This window comes from Triticum urartu, chromosome 6A, assembly GCF_056163025.1.
Source record: "Triticum urartu cultivar PI428250 chromosome 6A, HENAU_Tu73, whole genome shotgun sequence".
NCBI classification, from domain to species: Eukaryota; Viridiplantae; Streptophyta; class Magnoliopsida; order Poales; family Poaceae; genus Triticum; species Triticum urartu.
Window position 1 is genome coordinate 489,811,978 of NC_141878.1, and position 13,739 is coordinate 489,825,716.

A 13,739-nucleotide genomic window follows, 5' to 3' on the forward strand; every position below is an offset into this window, starting at 1 on the left:
AAATCCTACCGAGTGGAGAGCGACCCTCCCACTCGGGGGCTTAGCTGCAGTCCAGTACTCGCCTAAGTATTTGAAAAATCCTACCGAGTGGGAGCCAGCCTCCCACTCGGGGGCTTAGCTGCAGTCCAGTACTCGCCTAAGTGTTTGAAAATCCTGCCGAGTGGCGAGCCAGCCTCCCACTCGGAGGCTTAGCTGCAGTCCAGTACTCGCCTAAGTATTTGAAAATCCTACCGAGTGGCGAGCCAGCCTCCCACTCGGGGGCTTAGCTGCAGTCCAGTACTCGCCTAAGTATTTGAAAATCCTACCGAGTGGCGAGCCAGCCTCCCACTCGAAGGCTTAGCTGCAGTCCAGTACTCGCCTAAGTGTTTGAAAATCCTACCGAGTGGCGAGCCAGCCTCCCACCCGGGGGCTTAGCTACAGTCCAGTACTCGCCTAAGTGTTTGAAAATCCTGCCGAGTGGCGAGCCAGCCTCCCACTCGGAGGCTTAGCTGCAGTCCAGTACTCGCCTAAGTATTTGAAAATCCTACCGAGTGGCGAGCCAGCCTCCCACTCGGGGGCTTAGCTGCAGTCCAGTACTCGCCTAAGTATTTGAAAATCCTACCGAGTGGCGAGCCAGCCTCCCACTTGGAGGCTTAGCTACAGTCCAGTACTCGCCTAAGTGTTTGAAAATCCTACCGAGTGGCGAGCCAGCCTCCCACTCGGGGGCTTAGCTGCAGTCCAATACTCGCCTAAGTATTTGAAAATCCTGCCGAGTGGCGAGCCAGCCTCCCACTCGAGGGCTTAGCTGCAGTCCAGTACTCGCCTAAGTATTTGAAAATCCTACCGAGTGGTGAGCCGGCCTCCCACTCGGGGGGCTTAGCTGCAGTCCAGTACTCGCCTAAGTATTTGAAAATCCTACCGAGTGGTGAGCCAGTCTCCCACTCGGGGGACTTAGCTGCAGTCCAGTACTCGCCTAAGTACGTGCGCTCCATCCCACTCCGCAAGGACGATGAGGTGCAGGTCGACTGCCACCTTCTCCTTGGGATCTTCGCCACAAATACAACGTGCGCTCCATCGCCGACCCGCAAGGACGATGACGAGTAGGTCGACTGCCACCTTCTCCTTGGGAGCTTCGCCACAGATACAATGTACGCTCCATTGCCGACCCGCAAGGACGACGAGGTGCAGGTCGACTGCCACCTTCTCCTTGGGAGCTTCGCCACAAATACAACATGCGCTCCATCGCCGACCCGCAAGGACGACGAGGTGCAGGTCGACTGCCACCTTCTCCTTGGGAGCTTCGCCACAAATACAACATGCGCTCCATCGCCGACCCGCAAGGACGACGAGGTGCAGGTCGACTGCCATCTTCTCCTTGGGAGCTTCGCCACAAATACAACGTGCGCTCCATCGCCGACCCGCAAGGACGACGAGGTGCAGGTCGACTACCACCTTATCCTTGGGAGCTTCGCCACAAATACAACGTGCGCTCCATCGCCGACCCGCAAGGACGATGAGGTGCAGGTCAACTGCCACCTTCTCCTTGGGAGCTTCACCACAAATACAGCGTGCGCTCCATCGCCGACCCGCAAGGACGACGAGGTGCAGGTCGACTACTACCTTCTCCTTCGGGGCTACGCCACAAATACAAAAGTTGTCTCGAGTGAAGAACGAGTTCCATTCGACGGAGGATTCATGAAGACATTCAATGATAAAACCAAGTTCAGATAAATCCCAAAGGATCCGGACCACAGATCGAAGTGCTCGGGCATTCAGCCCGAAAGAGTTTAACGGTTACAAAAACCATTCGGCATTCCGAGGCAAATTTAAGGTGAGGCATAAAAGTTTGTTCACTCCGCGGGAGGAGGACTAGCAGGCTCGACGAACTCGTCTAGGTCGACGCCGTCGGCGATCCGAGTGGCTGCAGCGATGAAAGTCTCCATAAAAGATCGGAAGTCATGCTTCTGGGTGTTGGTGACCTTGATTGCTGCCAGCTTATCTTGTCGCACCTCCTTGCAATGGACACGGACCAAAGACAGAGCCACATCAGCACCACACCGGGCAGAAGATTTCTTCCACTCCTGCACTCGGTCAGGGATCTCGTTAAGTCGAGTCATCAGGGACTCAAGATCATTCTGTAGCATGGCCTCTGGCCAAAGTGTCGGGTCGATCCATGACGTGGCGACCTTCAGTCAAGCCAAGTAGTCCACAACACCGTCGATGCGGGATTCTAGTCGGAGCAGATTCATGGCAGTTTCATCTTTCATGGGAGAATTGATTGGGTCCAAACCTGGCTCAATCCGCCCAGTCTCCTCCTCGAAGTTCTGGCAAAACTCTGCATTCACGATCCAAGGATAAGTCAATTTTCGTACACTGAGTCGACAAAAAAAATCAGTCGGAACAAAATGTGTACCTTCAAGCTTGATGAACAACTTCTTGGCAAGGCTCCTCAGATAGCTCTCCAGATCGTCCCTCCTGCGAGCGATGCCTTCCATCTTCTCGTACAGGTTGAGATTGTCCTTCTTCAAGCGCGTGCACTCCTTGTTGGCTTCGTTCAGAGCAGATTTCATCTTGGTATTCTCTTCTTCCAACTGGCCGACCGAAGCCAGTTTCTGTTCAGCCAGAGCGGTCCTGTCGTCAGCTTCCTTTCGAGCAGCAGCCAAATCCTGATCCTTCTTCGCCAGAGCTTCTCTCAGTTTTTCTGCAAAGAAATGATGCTTGACTCAGAAAGAGCAGAAGGGTACTCAAGCCTAAGACAAACCAGTCGACAAACTCGTCTTACCATTGGCGCCGTCCTTGGCCTTTTGCAGCTCTGTCTTGGCCAGCTCCAAGTCAAGGTTCAGTTGGATCTGCTATTTCTCCAAGTCAGCAAAGCGAGCTCCAAGATCACAAGATTTCTGTAATCAAAGAGAAGTTATTTTACAGCAAAAAACGACAAAGACAATAAGTACTAAGACTACGGTCGATTGCCCGCAGTCCACCATAGTCTCGGGGACTACACCCAGTGGGTGCACTTTGCGTGCCCCCACCGGTTCTGATCCCACTCGACCGGCCCGCCGGAGTCGAGTGCAGGGAGTAAAAAAAAGGGGGGGAGAGAAAGAAGAACTCAGACAACAGTCGACTGCCAGCAGTCGACCGCGGTCTCGGGGACTACACCCAGTGGGTGCACTTGGCGTGCCCCCATCGGTTATGATCCCACTCGACCAGACCGAGTGGAAGAGACAAACTACCAGTTCGGTTTACACTCGACAAAATACAAAGACTACAGTCGGCTGCCAGCAGTCCACCGTAGTCTCGGGGACTACACCCAGTGGGTGCACTCAGCGTGCCCCCACTAGTTCAAAAATTCAATCGACGCACCCAGTGGGTGTACAGATGCAAAGATTTTCGGAAAGAGTCTTCAGATAGCATATCCTAACAGAACAAGCGGTGACCAACTAACCTGAACGTTGCTTTGGAGAGCCGAGCTGGCGTCGTAGGCGGCCTGACTGGCATCCCGCACCGTCTTCATCTTCTCCATCATGATGCCCGCCTGGCGTATGGCTTCCTTGGCAGCATTCACTTCGTCCTCTGGGACATGATGGGTCACAAAAACTGAAGGTGGGTCGACAGGGGCCTGAGCAGTCGACGAAGAAGGCAAGGCACTCGACAGTGGCACAGCGAAGGTAATAGAACCCCGATTGGCGTCGCCAGTGTCCTGAACGACTGGTTCCGCCCTCGGCGTCGACTGTGGCACCTTGCTTGCAGGAGCTTGCCTATTCTTCCTCGTCAAAGGCCTCTCGGGCTCTTCATCATCATCGGGGAGGTCGATAATGTTGGGAGCTGTGCAAAGTTCAATCGCCAAAATCACATCACCCAATGGTGCACATTGCAGTTGAGTCGACCAAATAAAGACAGAATGGCAGAAATCATACCCAGATTGGAAGTGACCACATCCTCCATTACCTCATCCTCGTCCCTGTAAGCTGAGGTCCCGGAAGTAGCAGCGCTGCCAGTTCCAAAGTTCATCTGGTTAAAACAAGAAAAACAAACAGCACGGGGCGTTGAGTGAATACAAAGGGATACACTCACGCAGAAGCGACGGGGATGTCAATCTTAATCTTCGGCAACGCCTTCCGAGGCTTCGGCTCTGCAACTTTGGGATGCTTTGGCACTTTTTCGGTCGGGGTTGGTGAAGAGATCCGAGGACGCTTTGAAGACTGACCAGCCTGAGCAGTCGCCTTTTTGCGGGCGCTCGGTCGTTCTTGGTCAAGCTTGGATCACCTCTCCCTGCGAGGAGGCGACTCGACTTCTTCTTCGTCACTTGAGTCGTCGCTTTCTCTGTCCCCTTCACCGTCAGAAGTCCATTCGCCAGTGTCGCCACCGCTCACCTCTCCTTCCAGATCTTGCTATTGCTCTTCATTGGGCATTGAATACATTTCGATAAGGGCCTGAAAGAAAGCAGGAAGAATAAAGGCAGTCGACACGGTATAGACAGCTGCGCGAGTGAATTCAGATTACAATCAAAAGCTCGGAATCGGACCTTCTCTGGTACATGGGACTGGTCGAATGGAGGAACTCTCCTGGCTCCCCTGGGGTTGTCCTTGTTTCCGGTCATGCCCGACAGCCACTTCTCCAGTGTGTCGTCATCGACCTCTTCTGGGTGAATCTGAGTGGAGTCGTCAAGACCCGAATACATCCACATCGGATGGTCTCGGGCTTGAAGAGGCTGGATGCGCCGCTGAAGGAAGACCTCCAAGAGATCCATACCGGTGACCCCGTCACGAATAAGCTGGACCACTCGCTCGACCAGCACCCTCACCTGCGCCTTCTCATCCGGGAGCACCTTCAAAGATGAGGGTTTCCTCACTCGGTCCATGGTAAAAGGAGGGAGGCCAGTCGACTGCCCTGGCGTCGACTGAGTCGACTGGTCTTTGCAGTAAAACCAGGTCGACTGCCATCCGTGAACCGAGTCGGGAAGAATCATGGCCGGAAAGGAACTTTTCCCCTCTCATCTGAACACCAAGACCCCCAAACATCTGAATCACTTGAGTTCTCTCATCACTCGGATTGGCCTTTTTCACTGTCTGAGAGCGACAAGTGAAAATGTGCTTGAAAAGATCCCAGTGAGGCCAACAACCCAGGAAATTCTCACACAAAGAAACAAAAGCGGTGAGATAAACGATTGTGTTGGGAGTGAAGTGGTGGAGTTGTGCCCCAAAGAAGTTCAGAAATCCCCGAAAGAAAGGGTGAGGAGGCAAGGAAAATCCACGATCGACGTGGGTGGCAAGGAGAACGCGCTCACCCTCTCGAGGTTGCGGCTCGGATTACTTCCCCGGAAGCCTCGTCGATTCATGGGGGATCAGCCCTCCTTCGGCTAGGTCGTCGAGGTCCTCTTGGGTGATCGTCGAGCGGATCCAGTCGCCCTGGATCCAGCCCTTCGGCAGGCCGGTTCGCGAGGAAGATCCACCCGACTGGTCACCTTCCCCTTCGCCTTTGCCGTCGCCTTCTTCGCCCGCTCCAGAGCCGCCGTCTTCTCCTTCCCCATCGTTGCCGGCGAGACGCGTACGGAGCGGTGGCGCTGGGGCGAGAGCGAGCGCAACGAAGGAGCCTGAAGAGGAGAAGAGATAATGGGGACGCATTGTTCAAGAGACCCCGGTCCGACGCCTTATATGAGGCCGCTTCCGAGTGGCTGGCTGGTAGGCCCGGGCGGTCCTGTCAAATCCCGTAACAATCGCGCGCGCGATACGTGGCGAAAAAGGTGGCGCGGGAATCAAGGCGGCTCTGCCCTATCCCATCCGATTACTGCGGCCTCCCCCGTCCCGTGCGCTTCCCAAAATTTGGATCCCGCGAAATCTGCGGGCAGCAGAACAACTTGTCAGACCGAAGATCTCCTCCACACCGTCACTCGGAGCCTTTCAAGTAAAGAAACTCACTCGACAAAAAACTAAGAATGGATCAAGGCAACTGAAAAGGAAGTTGCTGTCATCACTCAGGTTCATTGATCCGAAACAAGATATGCTCATGACATGAAAAATGAGTCGGAGAAGTGCTCAACCCCTTCCCCACTCAAACCTCGATCCATTCGGGGGCTAATGATGAAGCTATGTACCTAGGGTAGGGTCATGGACCTATCCCAGCTGCCTTACCCAAGGACATCTCAAGAAGAAATCACCTTCCAATCGACTTGGAGGTGTTCCACTCGACAAACTCGAAAACACTCGACCAAGAAGCAATCACTCGACCAAGATCCAACCATCCGACGGCCAGGAGACCTAAAGGCACTCCGCACGCTAACGGTCGGTTATTAAGTAGCTTTTATGGTCATCATAGCACTTTATTAGAGGCGTTACCAGTAACGCCCGACCTTAATGTATTTAAGACCCTGCACAACTGAGGGCCAGAGGGATCCGGCGAACTCTATATAAGCCACCCCCCTCCTCAATGTAAAGGGTTCGCACCCCTGTAATTCATACACGCATAATCCAGTCGACCGCCTCCGGGCTCCGAGACGTAGGGCTATTACTTCCTGCGAGAAGGGGCTGAACTCGTAAACCTCGTGTGCTTACAACTTCTCCATAGCTAATATCTTGCCTCTCCATACCTACCCCCCTACATTACTGTCAGACTTAGAACCATGACAACGCCCGGCAGCTGGGACAAGAGGCGGGATCCTCTTGCTCCGGGACGACCTTATCGTTGATGTGCATGACATTGCGATTTCCACTTACTGCCTCTCGGCCATGGTCCACATCAGGGACACCGAGGTCCACTTTAAAATCACAACCATCTACGGCCCTACTGATTCCTCTTGCAAAGATGTGTTCTTTGCGGAGCTCATCGATCAAAAACCACCAAGTGGGGTGAAATGGTTGGCGCTTGGTGACTTCAATCAAATATACCGGGCACGTGACAAAAACAAGAGAAATGTTAACCGTAGCCGCATAAACCGTTTCCGGACAACTCTTCAAAATTATGAGCTGCAAGAGATTCACCTACAGAATAGACATTTCACATGGAGTAACGAGAGGATGACCCCGACGTTGTGCAAGTTGGACTCCTTCTTTTGCAACGCCGAGTGGGATCTCCAATTCAAACTCACATCCTCCATGCCATGTCATCCTCGCTTTCGGACCATTGCCCTCTGCTCCTTGCCGATGTGAGGGGGCCTAGAAGGCCCCGTGCTTTTAAGTTTGAAAAAATTTGGGCATCTATGTCGGGCTTCACTGAGATCTTTCACAATGCTTGGAACGAGCAGACGGACCACGTCGAGCCATGCCAAGTGCTCCACCATAAACTCAAGACGACTGGCCTTCGGCTCGCTGCATGGAGTGGGGGCCTTTTTTCAAAGGCTAAGATTCATCTTCATGCAGCCCTTCTTGTCATTCTCCATCTTGACTTGGCTCAAGAAGAGCGGACACTCTCCCTTGATGAGAGAGACCTCAGAGCAAAACTTAAAAGAAGGGTCATCTGTCTTTCGGTGCTCGAGAGATCACGGAAGAAACAATGTGCGAGAATGTCAAACCTGAAGGAAGGAGATGCAAATACAAAATTCTTTCACCGTCGTATTAACGCTAGGAGAAGAAAGAACCACATCTACAGGATCCACCACAATCAGGGGTGGGTCACTGACCATAATGCAAAGGAGGAAGTAATATTTGAGCACTTCTCTGAGGTGATGGGAAGAGGGCCCCCCCAAGATCAAGGGACCCAAATTGGGAGGAACTACAGTTAGAGACCCACGAGTTGGGTGAGCTTGCAGACCCAATCTCCGAGGAGGAGGTTAAGGCGGCTATCAATGATATGCACAACGACAAGGCTCCTGGCCCCGATGGCTTCACCGGTATCTTCTTCAAGAAATGTTGGAATATCATCAAGGGTGATATCATGCGGGTTATTCATCTCTTCGAGAACCTTCACGGCTCCAATCTCCATTGGCTAAATTCTGCAAATGTCGTGCTGCTGCCCAAAAAAGAAGGTGCGGAGGGGATCTCGGACTACCAACCTATTAGCCTCATCCATGCGATTGCAAAGATCATTGCCAAAATTCTCGCAAACCGCCTTCGTCCACTCATGGACTCTATTGTCTCCAATGCCCAAAGTGCCTTCATAAAAGGGAGAAGTATCCATGACAACTTCATGCATGTCAGGAACCTTGTGTGTCGGTTGCACAAAAACAAAACACCCTCGTTTCTCTTCAAGTTGGACATTCGCAAGGCTTTTGATTCCGTGAAATGGGAGTACCTCATTGAACTCCTACAAAGAAAAGGTTTTCCCAGCAAGTTCAGAAACTGGATCGTCGCGCTTCTTGTCACATCTTCATCCCGTATCCTCCTGAATGGGGTGTCTGGCACTCCTATCCACCATGGAAATGGGTTGCGACAAGGGGACCCGATGTCGCCCCTCCTATTTGTCATTGCTATTGATCCGCTCCAACATCTTCTTGACTTGGCACTCGCAAGGGGTTGCTCCACAAAGTCCGTGTGAAGGAAATATGCCCTAAAGGCAATGATAAAGTTATTATTTATTTCCTTATATCATGATAAATGTTTATTATTCATGCTAGAATTGTATTAACCGGAAACGTAATACATGTGTGAATACATAGACAAACAGAGTGTCACTAGTATGCCTCTACTTGACTAGCTCGTTAATCAAAGATGGTTATGTTTCCTAGCCATAGACATGAGTTGTCATTTGATTAACGGGATCACATCATTAGGAGAATGATGTGATTGACTTGACCCATTCCATTAGCTTAGCACTTGATCGTTTAGTTTGTTGCTATTGCTTTCTTCATAACTTATACATGTTCCTATGACTATGAGATTATGCAACTCCCGTTTATCGGAGGAACACTTTGTGTGCTACCAAACGTCACAACATAACTGGATGATTATAAAGGTGCTCTATAGGTGTCTCCGAAGGTACTTGTTGGGTTGGCGTATTTTGAGATTAGGATTTGTCACTCCGATTGTCGGAGAGGTATCTCTAGGCCCACTCGGTAATGCACATCACTATAAGCATTGCAACTAATGAGTTAGTTGCGGGATGATGTGTTACGGAACGAGTAAAGAGACTTGCCGGTAACGAGATTGAACTAGGTATTGAGATACCGACGATCGAATCTCGGGCAAGTAACATACCGATGACAAAGGGAACAACGTATGTTGTTATGCGGTTTGACCGATAAAGATCTTCATAGAATATGTAGGAGCCAATATGAGCATCCAGGTTCCGCTATTGGTTATTGACCAGAGACGTGTCTCGGTCATGTCTACATAGTTCTCGAACCCGTAGGGTCCGCACGCTTAAAGTTCGATGACGGTTATATTATGAGTTTATGTGTTTTGATGTACCGAAGGAGTTCGGAGTCCCGGATGAGATCAGGGACATGACGAGGAGTCTCGAGATGGTCGAGACGTAAAGATCGATATATTGGACGACTATATTCGGACATCGGAAAGGTTCCGAGTGATTCGGGTATTTTCGGGAGTACCGGGGAGTTACGGGAATTCGTATTGGGCCTTAATGGGCCATACAGGAAAGGAGAGAAAGGCCTCAAAGGGTGGCCGCACCCCTCCCCATGGGCTGGTCCGAATTGGACTAGGGAGGGGGGCGGGGTGCTCCTATACGGCGCTGCAGGCGCCGGTTCGCGCTCCTGGCGCCTGCAGCGCCCCACGAGGCCCCCCACACTGGGCCGGCCCAGGAAACGCGCAGACTAGCGAACGCAGCTCGCAAAAGGAAAAAACGCAAAGATCGATATATTGGATGACTATATTCGGACATCGGAGTCCCGGATGAGATCAGGGACATGACGAGGAGTCTCGAAATGGTCGAGACGTAAAGATCGATATATTGGACGACTATATTCGGACATCGGAAAGGTTCCTAGTGATTCGGGTATTTTCGGGAGTACCGGGGAGTTACGGGAATTCGTATTGGGCCTTAATGGACCATACAGGAAAGGAGAGAAAGGCCTCAAAGGGTGGCCGCACCCCTCCCCATGGGCTGCTCCGAATTGGACTAGGGAGGGGGGGCGGGGTGCTCCTATACGGCGCTGCAGCGCCGGTTCACGCTCCTGGCGCCTGCAGCGCCCCACGAGGCCCCCCACACTGGGCCGGCCCAGGAAACGCGCAGACTAGCGAACGCAGCTCGCAAAAGGAAAAAAGGCAAAAAGTATTGCTTTATACATGATTCGAACTCACCACGTCGAGTTCACAAACAAACGCGAGCAGCCACCTGAGCTACCTGTCGTTTCTGATTATTATTAGAGGCAAATACTTAATAACAAGGTCGCAGCACTGTTTTATTACACAAAACCATTCATCTACTGTATCACTTAATGTTTTCAATTATTTCAGAAAAAGATCGTGATTTTGAAAAAAAGTTCTTCATTTTAGAAGAAAAGTTCACAAACCTGAAATAAGTTCATCGATTTTACAAAAAGGTTCATCAAATTAGAAAAATGTTAACAGATTTTGAAAAGAAAAAATAATCAAATTGGAAAAACGTTCATCAATTTTGATAAAAAAGTTCAACGATTTCAAAAAAGTTCATCGAATTTGAAAATAAAGTTAATCAATTTTCAAAAACAGTTCACCAAATTTGAAAATGTTCATGAATTGGGCAAAAAAGTTCATCAAATTTGAAAAAGGTTCATCAATTTTGATAAAAAGTTCAGTGATTTCGAAAACGTTCATCGAATTTGAAAAAAAAAGTTCATCAATTTTCAAAAAAGTTCATCGTATTTGAAAAAAGTTCATACAATTTGAAAAAAGTTCATCAAATTTGAAAAAAGCATCGTGTTTGAAAAAAGGTCATCAAATTTTCTTTTAAAAAGTTCATCATTTTTTAAAAAGTTCATTGAATTTGAAAAAAAGTTCATGTTTTTTTAGAAAAGTTCACAAAAATTGAAAACAGGCCATGCATTTTTGAAACGTATTTTGGAGAAAAAGTTCACCGATTTACAATCACCCATTTAAAACAGAAAATAAACAGAAAATAAAAAATGAAAAAAGAAAATAGGGAAAAAAAGAAAAACTGAAAAGGGAAAAGGGAAAAGAAAGAATAAGAAAGGTAGAAAGTTCAATAATAACAGAACCCAGTGTGGTGACGTGGTGGTTGCACATGTAATTTGCTCGGGGAGGTCGCGGGTTCGAATCAAGAGCACCGCAGTTTGCTTGAGTTTTTCCTTTTTAAACACAGAAGAAAAACCTAGATGGGCCGGCCCAGCTGACGCGCCTGCAGGCGCCGGTTTGCAGAAACAACAGTAACCGGTGCCTGCAGCGCCAAATAGGAAATGCCGGGGGGGCACCCCCTTCCTTCCTTCTCCTTTTTCCTTCCCTTTCCTTCCCTCCTACTCCTACTACTTGGAAGGGCTCCTAATTCTACTAGGAAAGGAGGAATCCTAGGGCGCGCCATAGAGAGGGCCGGCCCTCCCCCTCCTCCACTCCTTTATATACGGGCGCAGGGGCACCCCATAGAAACAACAATTGATCCTTTGGATCTCTTAACCGTGTGCGGTGCCCCTCTCCACCATAATCCACCTCGGTCATATCGTAGCGGTGCTTAGGCGAAGCCCTGCGTCGGTAGAACATCATCGTCGTCAACACGCCGTCGTGCTGACGGAACTCTCCCTCAAAGCTCGGCTGGATCGGAGTTCGAGGGACGTCATCGAGTTGAACGTGTGCAGAACTTGGAGGTGCCGTGCGTTCGGTACTGGATCGGTCGGATCGTGAAGACGTACGACTACATCAACCGCGTTGTGCTAACGCTTCCGCTTTCGGTCTACAAGGGTACGTGGACAACACTCTTCCCTCTCGTTGCTATGCATCATCATGATCTTGCGTGTGTGTAGGGAAATTTTTGAAATTACTACGTTCCCCAACAATGGCATCCGAGCCAGGTTCTATGCGTTGATGTAATATGCACGAGTAGAACACAAGTGAGTAGTGGGCGATATAAGTCATACTGCTTACCAGCATGTCACACCTTGGTTCGGCGGTATTGTTGAATGAAGCGGCCCGGACCGACATTACGCGTACGCTTACGCGAGACTGGTTTTACCGCCGTGCTATGCACACAGGTGACTGGCGGGTGTCAGTTTCTCCAACTTTAGTTGAACCGAGTGTGGCTACGCCCGGTCCTTGCGAAGGTTAAAACAGCACCAACTTGACAAACTATTGTTGTGGTTTTGATGCGTAGGTAAGAACGGTTCTTGCTAAGCCCGTAGCAGCCACGTAAAACTTGCAACAACAAAGTAGAGGACGTCTAACTTGTTTTTGCAGGGCTTGTTGTGATGTGATATGGTCAAGGCGTGATGAGATATAAGTTGTTGTATAAGATGATCATTTTTTGTTGACGTTATCGGCAACTGGCAGAAGCCTTATGGTTGTCTCTTTATTGCATAAGATGCAAGCGCCAAATAATTGCTTTACTTTATCGCTATGCGATAGCAATAGTTGCAAGAGCAATAGTTGGCGAGACGACCATGTGATGACACATTGATATAGATCAAGATGATGGAGATCATGGTGTCATGCTGGTGACGATGGAAATCATGACAATGCTTTGGAGATGGAGATCAAAGGCACAAGATGATGATGGCCATATCATGTCACATATTTTGATTGCATGTGATGTTTGTCTTTTATACATCTTATTTTGCTTAGTTCAGCGGTAGCATTATAAGATGATCTCTCACTAAATTTCAAGATAAAAGTGTTCTCCCTGAGTATGCACCGTTGCCAAAGTTCGTCGTGCCCAGACACCACGTGATGATCGGGTGTGATAAGCTCTACGTCCATCTACAACGGGTGCAAGCCAGTTTTGCACACGCAGAAATACTCGGGTTAAACTTGACGAGCCTAGCATATGCAGATATGGCCTCAAAACACTGAGACCGAAAGGTCGAGCGTGAATCATATAGTAGATATGATCAACATAATGATGTTCGCCATTGAAAGCTACTCCATTTCACGTGATGGTCGGTTATGGTTTAGTTGATTTGGATCACGTGATCACTTAGATGATTAGAGGGATGTCTATCTAAGTGGGAGTTCTTAAGTAATATGATTAATTGAACTTTAATTTATCATGAACTTAGTCCTAGTAGTATTAGCATATCTATGTTGTAGATCAATAGCTCGCGATGTTACTCCCCATTTAATTTTTATATGTTCCTAGAGAAAACTAAGTTGAAAAATGTTAGTAGCAATGATGCGGATTGGATCCATGATCTGAGATTTATCCTCATTGCTACACAGAAGGACTATGTCCTTGATGCACCGCTAGGTGACAAACCTATTGCAGGAGCAGATGCAGATGTTATGAACGTTTGGCTAGCTCAATATAATGACTACTTGATAGTTTAGTGCACCATGCTTAAACGGCTTAGAATCGGGACTTCAAAGACGTTTTGAACGTCATGAACCATATGAGATGTTCCAGGAGTTGAAGTTAATATTTCAAGTAAATACCCGAGTTGAGAGATATGAAGTCTCCAACAAGTTCAATAGCTAAAAGATGGAGGAGAATAGCTCAAGCAGTGAGCATGTGCTTAGATTGTCTGGGTACTACAATCGCTTGAATCAAGTGGGAGTTAATCTTCCAGATAAAATAGTGATTGACAGAATTCTCTAGTCACCATCACCAAGTTAGTAGAACTTCGTGATGAACTATAATATGTAAGGGATAACGGAAACGATTCTCAAGCTCTTCGTGCTGCTGAAATCGACGAAGGTAGAAATCAAGAAAAGCATCAAGTGTTGATGGTAAAC